Source organism: Lithobates pipiens, unplaced genomic scaffold (genome assembly GCF_037356315.1).
Source record: "Lithobates pipiens isolate NorthernLeopardFrog02 unplaced genomic scaffold, aLitPip1_a1.2 Scaffold_18, whole genome shotgun sequence".
NCBI lineage: Eukaryota > Metazoa > Chordata > Amphibia > Anura > Ranidae > Lithobates > Lithobates pipiens.
In genome coordinates this window covers 69,982,947-69,995,176 of record NW_027507758.1, presented here as the reverse complement: position 1 = coordinate 69,995,176, position 12,230 = coordinate 69,982,947, and the positions used below count along the sequence as shown (strand labels likewise).

The 12,230-nt window shown below is 41.4% G+C and overlaps 1 protein-coding gene across 2 annotated transcripts in view; it reads left to right on the top strand.

Annotated features, from left to right (window-relative positions):
* ESRRG (estrogen related receptor gamma) overlaps positions 1-12,230 on the top strand; it is a 1,080,228-nt gene that overhangs the window by 581,266 nt on the left and 486,732 nt on the right. For both annotated transcript variants that reach the window (XM_077485775.1, XM_077485771.1), the window contains exon 5: positions 9,615-9,699. The gene's annotated coding sequence lies outside the window, so the exon portion shown is untranslated. The remainder of the gene's footprint in view (positions 1-9,614; positions 9,700-12,230) is intronic.

The window sequence follows — 12,230 nt, the reverse complement described above, 5'->3', positions numbered from 1 at the left end:
CATTAATGTCTAAAACACTGGCAATAAAAGTGAGTACACCCCTAAGTGAAAATGTCCAACTTGGGCCAAAAGTGTCAATATTTTGTGTGGCCACCATTATTTTCCATCACTGCTTTAACCCTCTTGGGTACGGAGTTTACCAGAGCTTCACAGGTTGCCACTGGAGTCCTCTTCCACTCCTCCATGAGGATATAGCGGAGCTGCTGGATGATAGAGACCTTGCACTCCTCTGCCTTCCATTTGAAGATGCCCCACAGATGCTCTATAGGGTTTAGTTCTGGAGACATGCTTGGCCAGTCCATCACCTTTACCCTCTGCTTCTTTAGCAAGGCAGTGGTCATCTTGGAGGTGTGTTTGGGGTCATTATAATGTTGGAATTCTGCCCGCGGCCCAGTCTCCGAAGGGCGGGGGTCATGCTCTGCTTCAGTATGTCACAGTACATGATGGCATTCATGATTCCCTCAATGAACTGTAGCTCCCCAGTGCTTTCAGCACTCATGCAGTCCCAGATCATGACACTCCCACCACCAAGACACACTTGTCTTTGTACTCCTCCTTAATGGCTGTGTGTTGAGTTATTATGAAGGGGCAGCAAATCTGTTATACAAGCTGTAGACTCACTACTTTACATTGTAGCAAAGTGTAATTTTTACAGTGTTGTCATATGAAAAGATATAATAAAATATTTTAAAAAATGTGAGGGGCTTATTCACTTTTGTGAGATACTGTGTATGCCATAGTTTGTAGATGCTATAACTTTCACACAAACCAATTATTATACACCTATGGGGATTTTTCTTTACCAAAAATATGTAGTAGAATACATTTTGGCCTAAAGTTATGAAGAAATGTGATTTCATTGAATATTTTTTATAACAGAATGTAAAAAATATTGTTTGTCTTTTTTCAAACTTTTCTGTCTTTTTTTCATTTATATATAAAAATAAAAACCCAGTGGTGATCAAATACCACCAAAAGAAAGCTCTATTTGTGTGGAATTTTTTTTATATAAATACATACAGTGTTGCATAACCGTGTAATTGTCAGTCAGCGCAGTGCTGAATAGCAAAAAATTCCATGGTCATGAAGGGGGGGGGGGGGGGGAAACATCCAGAGGTCAAGTGGAATAAAAATAAGAAAACTTAAAAAAAGTAGAAGGTAGCTGGCAGAATAAATTTTCTTCGCTTTGTACAGATTCTACTAGTTAAGATTAGGCATGCTCCCCAACATCTGATTCTGGTAAATTCCGAGTGCTCAGTAGGTAGTAGGGTTTATCACGTCCAGCAAGGAACACTTCCGCTTGAATCCCTGTGATGTATGATCTATGAGTGCCGTCTAACAGTGGGGAACTGTTGCCTCAAGAGAACTCGGGAGGATACCGGCTGGGTGATTCAGCAAGGAGGTGATCCAGAGCTGTCAGACAAGGGAGCCGCCTACCGCTGTGGTTGGCAAATCAGAATGCGTTTCAGAGGCACAGCCATGCCTCCTTCATCAGCCTGATGAAGGAGGCGTGGCCATGCCTCTGAAACGCATTCTGATTCACTCACCATAGCGGTAGGCGGCTCCCTTGTCTGATATCTCAAGGCTACAGTTCCCCCGCTGTTAGACGGCGCTTGTGGATCTTGCATCACATGGATTCAAGTGGCAGTGTTGTTCCTTGCTGGATGTGAAAAGCCTCTACCTACTGAGCACTATGTAAATGCATCTTTTACTGGAATCAATTTGCCTTTTTATAATAAAATAATGCTGCACTAGGACTGGCCTGGCGCTTCTCTTTTTTCCTCCTTCCTTCTTATCTTTTACAGTCCTCTGGTCCCCAGCCTGAAGCAGCCTCGCCACTATCAGCAGTAGTCCCTCTGAACATTTTTTCAAGATTGGCTTTCTTAGTCTTAAAACTTTTGTTCATATTTCTATATATACTATACATATATATTTTTCTGATGCCGCTTTCAAGTCACTGAGTGTGCGGTTTCCAACGCTCTTTTTAACTATTAGGCTTTTTAGCGCTGAGTTTCACACTAGCTTTTATGTGTTTTTTTTTTATGTTATTGCCCCTCAACGTACCCACCATCTTACCGTGTGGTGCACCCAACCTATCAGCGTGGTTAGGTTTTTTTCATGTGGGGGGTGTGCATGGTTGTTCAAATAGCAACTATTTTGTAAACTAGACTAGAACTAGAGGGATGAGATTATTCCTTGAGCAGAATGACTCAGAATAAACACATACACTTATTTTCCTGCCAGAGATAAAACCGTCTGGCTTATTCAGTTATACACAGGCTGCCAAATAACATTCAGGCAGTGCTAGGCCTTATTAGATCCACCATAAAGAGTTTTCACCAAAAGTGGGCTGAGGCGTTGCCACCATCCCATACATAGATATGTAAAGAGAGGTCCCCCATGGAGGGTTGGGACTTTGAAGGCAACTTAATATAGGTACAAAAAGGTAATTTCTGAAATATTTTGATAAAAAGTCATTAATAAGTCAATAACATTGCGATTGACTTATTAAGAACAATATCAAGACATAAATGATAGATACAGCATGACACTGGTATAGTCTCCTGGTTATAGATTAGGCCCGATGCGTTTCAGGATTTTGTCCCTTCTTCAGGGATATTCCCTTGTGGAGAACAGTGTGCATCTATGATAAAAACATACATTAGCGTTGAGACACATAGAAACAAGGGGAAAATTGTGAGCATCCTTGAGGGTGGAAAAGCAATCCAAATCTCCCACCACTCATGCATGTATAGTCTAATCACCAAAAATAGAAAGCAAATGTAACCTGGTAACAAAAAAGAAGAATATTCACTGCTGGATGTCACCCAAAAGTAGAGGGAAGTAAGAGCAAACGTCAAGTTGAGGCAAACCCTTGCAACCACATACTGATTGGTAACACTGGATTCAGATGTTAGCTGTCAAGAGGCAACCAAGCCCAGGTGTTTGATTCGCAGAAAGCCCATACATAAACAGATAAATGTTCAAGAAAGGGATAGTGTTGCCTGTTTGGTCAAATAACAAAAAATAAATAAAAACAATAAATTGCAAAAGCATCTGAATTTATCTATATTCAAAATTTTATATTATGTATAATAACATGAACTATCATAAATGGCATAGATTACGTGACAATTAGCCACCAATATATAGACTAGAGGCATCTAGGTATTGTCCTCCAGTTAGGACATAAAAAGTCAAGATGTCTTGATATTGTTCTTAAACAATCAATTGCAATGTTATACATACATTGACTTCTTATCATAATATTTAATAAATTACATTACTATAAACTTGTTTTTGTTGTACCTATATTAAGTTGCCTTCAAAGTCCCAACCCTCCTTGAGGGACCTCTATTAGACACATTATGGGTATATCCTATACAATTTTTTTTTAATAAAGATATTATACAAAAAAATATAAATCATATAAAATATTGTATATGCTTATAAAATTTGAAATTAGAATCAAATGACCAAAAACTATTATTTTTTTTATTTTTAATAAGACCTATGCCAACCTCTTGCTTTTAACTGCCTATTCCCACTCCTTGGGTTAATAGTTACATGTTCCCACAGTTTGCACTGACCTATACCACATCTTAGCTACCTCTTCTCCCTGTATCTTGGCAGTCTCTATGTTTAGATATTGTCTAATTTAAGGAAGAACCATGCCACTGCGTAGGTAGGTATGACTGGGAAGCAAATGTAGAACTTAACTGATGGATCAGGATGCAGGGTGATATAGAAAACCAGAGAACGGTGTAGGATTTTCAGGAGGACCTAGCCATTCTGCTTCAGGTCTCGTGGGTGAGGAGCTTTCTTCCCTGCTTCATGCAATAGTAGACATATATACAGTAGTTTGTGCAGAATATTCAGCTACAGAAGAGCCCTGTGGGATTTAGGCTCCATTTATACTAGATTTGGGTCTAGAAAATGCTGGCACCCCTTTATGCTGTCACAGACCTCAAAACTGGTTACTGATAGGGAAGGAAAGAAATTGAAGGCATTCTACTATATGCCCTTACCCTTCTCGCCTTCCCCTAGTTTGTAAAATTCACATTTTGCGGCAGCAAGTACCTCCTCAACTTCTGTCTGATTAGCACTGAGACATGCATAATGCATTGCTTATTTCCACTTGGCACCATTTGGTCTGGAATTGAAGACGGTATTCCCTGTCTGAATTAAGTTTTTTTTTATTACGGACCATAAGAGATTTTAGTGTAGTTCAGGTGTCTCCAAATTTTATAAACAAAGGGCCAGTTTACTGTCCTGGAGACTTTGAGGGGGTGGGACTGTGGCCAGTGTGAGTAGAAAATGCCCATGGAGTAAACAATCCCTTTCCTTGCTATCAGTGGAGGAATAGTGCCCCATTGTTGGAGTCAGTGTAAGAAATAGTAATCCTTTGTTGGTATCAGTGGGAACAATGGTGCCCCATTGTTGGTGTCAGTAGGAGGAATAGTGCCCCTTGTTGGTGTCAATGGGAAGAATAGTATCCCACCATTGGTGTCAGTGGGAGGAACAGTGTCCCATCATTGGTGTCAGTGGGAGGAATAGTGTCCCATCATTGGTGTCAGTGGGAGGAATAGTGTCCCATCACTGGTATCAATGGGAGGAATAGTGCTCCCTGTGGGTGTAACTGGAGGGAATAGTAACATATAGAAAGAAAAGGAGGGCACACTGACCTTGTGCATTACCAAAAATAAAATCTATAAAAAAAATTAACAACAAGAGTAATACTCACAAACAAACGTTATAAAAAGGCTTATCAGTGCTCCAGCAAGTGGAATTGTGTCTCTAGACACCTGCAACCTGGACTTGGTGTTAGGGGAAACCAGATGGCATCACAAACGGCTTATGTGTTACGAAGGAGGACCCTCTTCATCAGAGCCACAGCAGTAGTAGCGCTGTGGCTCTGATAAAGAGGTTCCTCCCTCGTAACGCGTAAGCCATTTGTGATGCCATTTGGTTCCCCCTAACACCCGGTCCGGGTTGCGGGTGTCTAGAGACACAATTCCACTTGCTGGAGCACTGATAAGCCTTTTTATAACGTTTGTTTGTGAGTATTACTCTTGTTACATTTTTTAATACATTTTATCTTTGGTAATGCACAAGGTCGGTGTGCCCTCCTTTTCTTTCTATATGTTTCAGTTCTAAGGTTACCCATTGTTCTGAGGAGGGCAGCAAGACCTTTGACATTCATTACTCTATCCAAAGGGTTGGCTAACCACCTACTCATAGACTAAGCCCGCAAGCGCAGGAGATTGTGTTGTGTTGACTGGAAGGAATAGTGCCTTGAATCAGTGGCAGGAATAGTGCCTCAAGGGATAGATGAAGGCAAACAAAGGGCTGCATCCAGCTCCTGGGCCACAGTTTGGAGACCACTGGTGTAGTGCAAAGGCTACTCTTCATTTGCACCCATTATGCTGTCTATACAAGAAAAATAATGTTTATACCTAGATGTGAGTGGAATGCAGGGCACAAATTGGTCTTGTAAAGGGACTCTTTGGGACCCTGGCCCCATGTATATCCAGCTGCAATTTTTTGTGTGCAAGGAGCAAGCAGATCACACCCAACAGGTGGCTCTAAAAATTCAAGAAAGCAAAAATGTTTGAGTTGGTTTGGCCGCTATGTAAAGTTGAAAAAAAAAAGAAAAGGAAGAAAAAAGAAGAAGCAGTCGGTGAAAATAAATTGGAAACATGGTCTGTATTTAAATGGAGATGCTCAGCTATTAATCACGTCAAAGCTTTGAGCACTTAGGGTTTGAGCGGAGCAAAGCAGGAACCTCAAACAAAAAAACAAGACTTGTGTTATCTTCAAGTGAGCATTAGAAGGCACAGTTTAAATTAGGATATAATGGTGTTCTGACAGCTTAATGAAAACTAATAGCATGCAGAAATGGCTTTAAACAGCTATTGCATTTATTTCTTCTCCTTTTTTTTAATTTCTATTTTTTTTTTTGTTCATAAAATCTCTTAAATGTGTACTTGTTTATGTGCAAGAATTGCCTCCCTCTAAATTCCCCCGCTAATCTCAGTGGGCGTCTGAGAAAAAGAAAAAGTTGAAAAGAACATAGATACTTCTTTGTTCTCCTCTAAGATGGCATTCATTTCTATCGTGCTTTTTTTGGACTCTATTTGTTTTGTTTCATGTAATTATATCTCCTGTGGGGGGGAGGGAGGATGTAATTAGCTAAATTGGAGCTTAACTAATTTTGCCTGTTATTTGGAATTTCTGTTTTTATATAGCAGGTACTTTTCACTGGGTTTCTAATGAAGCCATATAAAGCGAGGAGTCTTCTGTACGTACTTTGGGGCTGGCTCCATGCACTAGCTCAAGGTTTTATACACTGTGAAACAGCAGTTTACAGATTTAAATGGGACTTTTTCAGCCAGAAAACAGCCCAAATGGCCACTTTGGTGTGTACAGCTTCCAGAACATAAGCTGTCGTCTTTGGCATAACTACAAAGAGCTCTGTTCAGCTGGAATTCATTGTCATTTTGGTGCACATTAAGTTTAGTACTGCATGTGTTTTACTTAAATGATATCTAAGTATTGCCTGTAGCTTTCTAACAAGAAAAAAGAAAATTCTATACTAATGCAAAGTGTAGCCCCAGTCACACCTATAGTATCCCTCAGTACATTTTTTTATTATTAAAGCTCATCTAAACCTAATAACAAAAGTATAATATATTGCAGATAACCAGTTCTTACAAGTGGTGGCTGTATTGGTTTCCTTTTTTCAGGTCTTTTCTTTCTTAGTTTTCACCTGGTGATCCTGCATGTAGGCAGGTGTAGTCTATTTTCTCCACTGTAGGTGGCGCTCAACCACAGCGGCATTGCAGTTGGAGGGGTAGTCAGGAGGAAGATGGGTTCTCTATGGTTCCCTGGGTCATTGGAGGAGCGATCCATTTGGATGCTGCTGCCTCATGTAACTCTGGCAGCCATTTGGGTTAAGGTAGAGCCTATTTAGGGCCTTGGCTCACAGGCCTGGTGTGCATTTCATGTGTGGGTAGTGTCAGGACAGGTCACCCGTCTGACAGTTATTAGCAGCAGTTCCAGTTCCAATAGGGTAAGGATAGGGACATGGTAGAGAGTGACTAGGTGTTCTGGGAGCCACACATCAAGTCAAGACCTGCTATATTCAAAAGAAAAAACAAATCAGCACAATAAAATAACACTAAAATATTAGCTGCTGAACACCAAGGGTCAAAATTTCAAATGCCTGTGGTAAAATCATAAGAAAGGCAGTGTAGCGCTAAACAAACAAGTCCATAATGAAAAATAAAAAATATATAATGAAAAAAACAATCCGTGCAGTCTTCCGTGATGAACTACAGGTTTTGCATGCAGGTGACTTTGTGGGAATATCAAAACCTCCACCAAAGTAGAAGATGGCCACTCACCTCACTGAGTGGACCCTTTGAGTATAGAGATATTTTTTGTTTTTGAATAGGGACTTGTTTATTTAGCGCTGCACTGCCTTTCTTTTGAAGACCTGCTATATGATAGTGCATGGCAGTCTCATCCAGGAACCTCCTCAGTGGGCGGAGTGAAACATGATGGGGGACATGGCCTGGCGGGGGTCCAGGCCGAGACTGCCATTCACTATCATATAACAGGTATTGCCTTGATGTGTGGCCCCCAAGACACCTAGTCACTCTCTACCATTGCCTAGAGCATAGACGAGCTCCCTTCCTGGCCAGCATTCACATGGGCACAGGACTTTATTTCCATACAGCCTGAGCAGCTCACATACATATCCCTGGTTCACAAGGATAGGGACATGCCATCCTTTCAGGAACCCTTCCCATTTGGGCACAGACCAGCCAGGCCGCATTACACCTCTCAAGAAAGATGCTGTGGGCACTCTTGAGACCTCTGCTACACAGTGCTTGCTTCCTGTGTGTACTCTTGGTTGGATGTCATCCCACTGGGTTTGTTGTGAATTATTAAATTGTAACCTTAAAGTGTTACTAAACCTAAAAAAGTTTTTTTTACCTTAATGCATTGTTTGCATTAAGGTAAAACACGTTTTCAGTTTCTCTGTGTCCCCCTTTCCCTATGTGAAGGGGAAAAGCGGGGAGAAGAGATCAGCACTGTGCACGGCTGTAGCTATTCTCACCTCTTTTCCTCTTTAATCAGCACTTGAGCAGCGGCAGGAGCCATTGGCTATTGGCTCTTGCTGCTGTCAATCAGATGCAGTGAAGAGGAAGTGGAAGACGGGCCTAAGTCCTGCTGTGTAAGCCTATGGAGCACGGCTCCATTGACACACAGGTCGGGAGCGCGCAGACTATGCTCTCCCCATAGCCTGCAACTGACTATGATAGTCCTAAGAAAAAGAGGAGGAGCCAGGATCCCCGTCAGGGACCCCAGAAGAGGAGAATCGGGGCCACTCTGTGCAATACAACTGCACAGAGCAAGTACGTTTGTTATTTTATTTAAAAACAAAATGTGAGTTTAGTTTCACTTTAATACAAATTCTGTTTCTGCAACTGGACTCTGTGTGTTTACGCACCATGCTGCACCTTCCCACATGCAATTAACACACTTCCTGTCCTAGGGTGACAACATTCACTTATCGTACTGTATAGAAGAGCAGCTTAGTCATCCTAAGACAGAAAGTGTTTTAGGACTACAAATACCTCAATGGTGATTCTGGTATACTAAATAAACTATTCAGTCTCAGGGAGTGTAAAAGGACACAGGACCACTCAATGAAATTGGAGGAGAAGCAGTTTACCTTAACCTGCAAAGGGGGTTTTTCACTGTCAGGGCGATAAGGATGTGGAATTCCCTTCCACAATCGGTGGTGTCAGCAGGAAGTATTGATAGTTTTAAATTTTTTTAGAGGTGTATCTTATTGAGCACAGTATATAGGGATACGGGAAATTATTATGAACACACACACCTACACAGGTTGAACTGGATGGACTGGTGTCTTTATTCAACCTTACTAACTATGTAACTATGTGACTATAAAACAACTGCCCTTTCCTCTTCTCTGTAACATAACCTATGATGTGTAGTTGTGTACGGTAGTTCACAGAAATAGCTGGAAACATTGCAAGGGAATAGGGAACAGTTAAGTCCCCTATAAGTGTTTTGTTGCTGTCTGGGCCCATTGAGTAGATTGATGTCCACTTCCTACTCAGAAGCACAACAGAAAGAGGAAATCTATGTAAAAAAGGGAAATATCCTCTTAGACAGTTGGCACTGGGACAAGTACCACCTCTGGAATTGTTTCCCTCTATTCCTGTACCAGTAAAAACTCAAAATATTTTTTTCCATCACTTTCTGCCCTGGAGACAACCATTCCACACTCTATCCTAAATAAAAAAAAAACATTTTAGCTTTAGATGCTTTATATACAATACACTTTAATAACCATAATGCCTGTATCAAGCATTTAGTAAACTTCAGTAGGCATTTAGCAAACTCTCGAAAACTGAGTTCTGCAGATGTTTTGTAAATGGTCATTTAATTTATCATATGCCGTTTGAATGGGATTCTTTAGAGACTAATGTACATATAAAAATGATGGTTACCATTTGACATTATTTGCTGTTATGAACGGTTCTTGATAACTCATTTTTAATTGTCATTTCTTTCAGAACTGAATCTTCTCTTGGAATAGTCCGGCAGTGAGGACATGGTCATCTAGTGAGACATTTAGACATCTTGCTGTATTCAAGAAAGGTAGGATAACTGCTGAAAAGTTGGCTTGTATGTAAAGGACACCCATAAATGAACCTTCTGTAACAGTAAAGCTTTATATATCATTGAAAATCCGTGATCTATGCAAAATGGTGACATCTGTTAGAAGACCGGGTATCTGAAGATCCACTAGAGTTAAACAGTAAGCACCATTTCAATGCACTTTTTCTCAGCAGGCCCCATGCTTAAAGAAGAACTCCAGGATAGGCAAAAAAAAAAAAAAAAAAAAACAAACATAAGTACCACCCCCCCCCCCCCCCCCCCTACACAAACCACTAAACAGTTAATAACATTTTGAAAAGTCTAATTGAATTTTCATGACCTTATCTCTGTGATTCAAAAGATAACAGCATCTGCTCTGCCAAGGAGGAAGTGTAACAACAGGATTACATCATATCCTCTCCTCTCGCTCTCTGCAGTAAAAGGAAACTACAGTTCCCATCAACCACAGGGAATTGTAGTGAACGTGGGCGAGTACACTAGACGTATATAGAACTACAGAAGGGATGTGCCAAGACCAGTGGCTGGGGGAATAGGAGGCAGAGCAGCCACTAGTCTTACAAACAAGAAACCAAAGAGAATTATTGGTTTGATTTGAAAATGAATAGGCTATTTCAGAGCAACTACTGAGCAAACCAGAAGATGGATGACATAATCAGTGAAGGTATGAAATCAGAAACAAGAACATGTAAAGAAGTTTTTTCCCGGATTTATTATTTAACATTTTTCAGATACGTTGCAGCTACCTACAAAGCTTTCTTCCATAGATCTTTGTTGTGCAGCTTGACCAGCTCTGCACAACCTTTCTTGAAACTCTCCAGATGACCTATTCATCCCCTTTCTGGGTGCAGCCCTTGAACCCCCTAGGGTTGCCTTTCTTAACCTTTTTAACACAGAGGAACCCTTGAAAAAACTTTCAGGTCTCAGGGAAACCCTGCTAAAAAAAAATCGGTATATACAACTCATGATACATTAGTGTGATGATCAGTGGGAAGAATGTTCCTCACACGTGTGGTCATTGGGAAAGATAACCCCCTTACAGATAGCTATAAAGATCAATGGTGTCAATGAGAACTTATCTAAGAGGCAGAAATTGCTTGTTTGCTCAAGGGACCGCTAGTAACCTGTGGAGGAAACATAGGATTCCATGGAACCCTGGTTGAGAAATCCTGCCCTAGACTTTCAATGGCAGCCTGTCTGTAGCACGTCAACCTGTTAACAGCCCTTCTGTAGAAGTCTATGGAGTGGAGCCCCAGATGTGCATATGTGGGAAGCATATTTTGAAGGTGATCAGCACAGTTGGAGTCCCTATAGAGGCAGCACACCTATTATTTAAATTTCAATTCTAGTTAAAACTTAACTAAAAAATAGTTAAGAATAAGTCTCTGTCAGGTGTTCTTTGTCATTTGGCCCCATTGGAGAGGTTTTTCCCCTTTCTTCCCTTTCTCCAAAATAGGCTATACTTACCTGCAACCAGGGCTTTTTTTCAGAGGGAACTTGGGGGAACTCAGTTCCACCACCTCTGGCTCAGACCCTTTGGTGCCTGCTCATCACAACCACTTGTAAACACAGAAGTCTGGTTTCTGTGTTTACAAGTGACAGCTCTGCACTCTGTATGTAATGCAATCCTGGTATTTAATGCCCCTTTAAGACACTCCTACTGTTTCTGTGAAATTTGACTGAACACGCCCAGTATTTGATGTGATTTGGAGGGTGTGTGCAGGAAGAGGGGTTTTGTGGGGCCATGGTTAAGTTCCAGCACCTATTGTTTGAGAAAAAAAGCCCTGCCCGCATCTGTTTGGAGCTCTTCACCATGTGGCATTCCCAGCACTGTACAGCCTTACTTGAAGGTCTTCCTGGTTTGGCATTGCCTATCCTACCTACATGTCTTCATACAATAATAGTCTAAGCAAAGACTGTATGACAGGAAGTGATAGGAAATCTCTACAAAAGAGACACAAACAAACATATAAACACAGCGTATCCCACAAGAGAATGCTTACCCCCCCCCCCCCCCCCAAAAAAAAAGAAAAGAAAATTAAAGCAGAGTTCCAGCTGTGTTATTTTTATTTTTTTTTAAACTACCCCACGAGGCTTACACCTAATGCTATACCAAACAGTATTAGTAGTTAAAGCAGTTGTAAAGCCTTAAGATTTTTCACCTTAATGCATTCTATGCATTAAAGTCAAAAACCTTCTGTGCTGCAGCTCCCCCCCAGACCCCCTTTTTTTCTTACCTGAGCCAGATCCAGCGATTTGTACGAGCGCAGCAGCTCCAGTCACTGTCACTCTCCTCATTGGAAAGATTGATAGCAGCAGGAGCCATTGGCTCCGCTGCTGTCAATCAAAAGCTGTAACAAGAGATTGGGGGCGGGGCCGAATTCCGCTGTCTGTGTCAATGGACACAGCAGCGGGACTCAGGAGCGAGCCCACTTTCTGTGGGGGCACCCGATGCAGAGGAGGGGCTCAAAACGCTAACGGGGACCCCAGAAGAAGAGGATTGGGGCTGATCT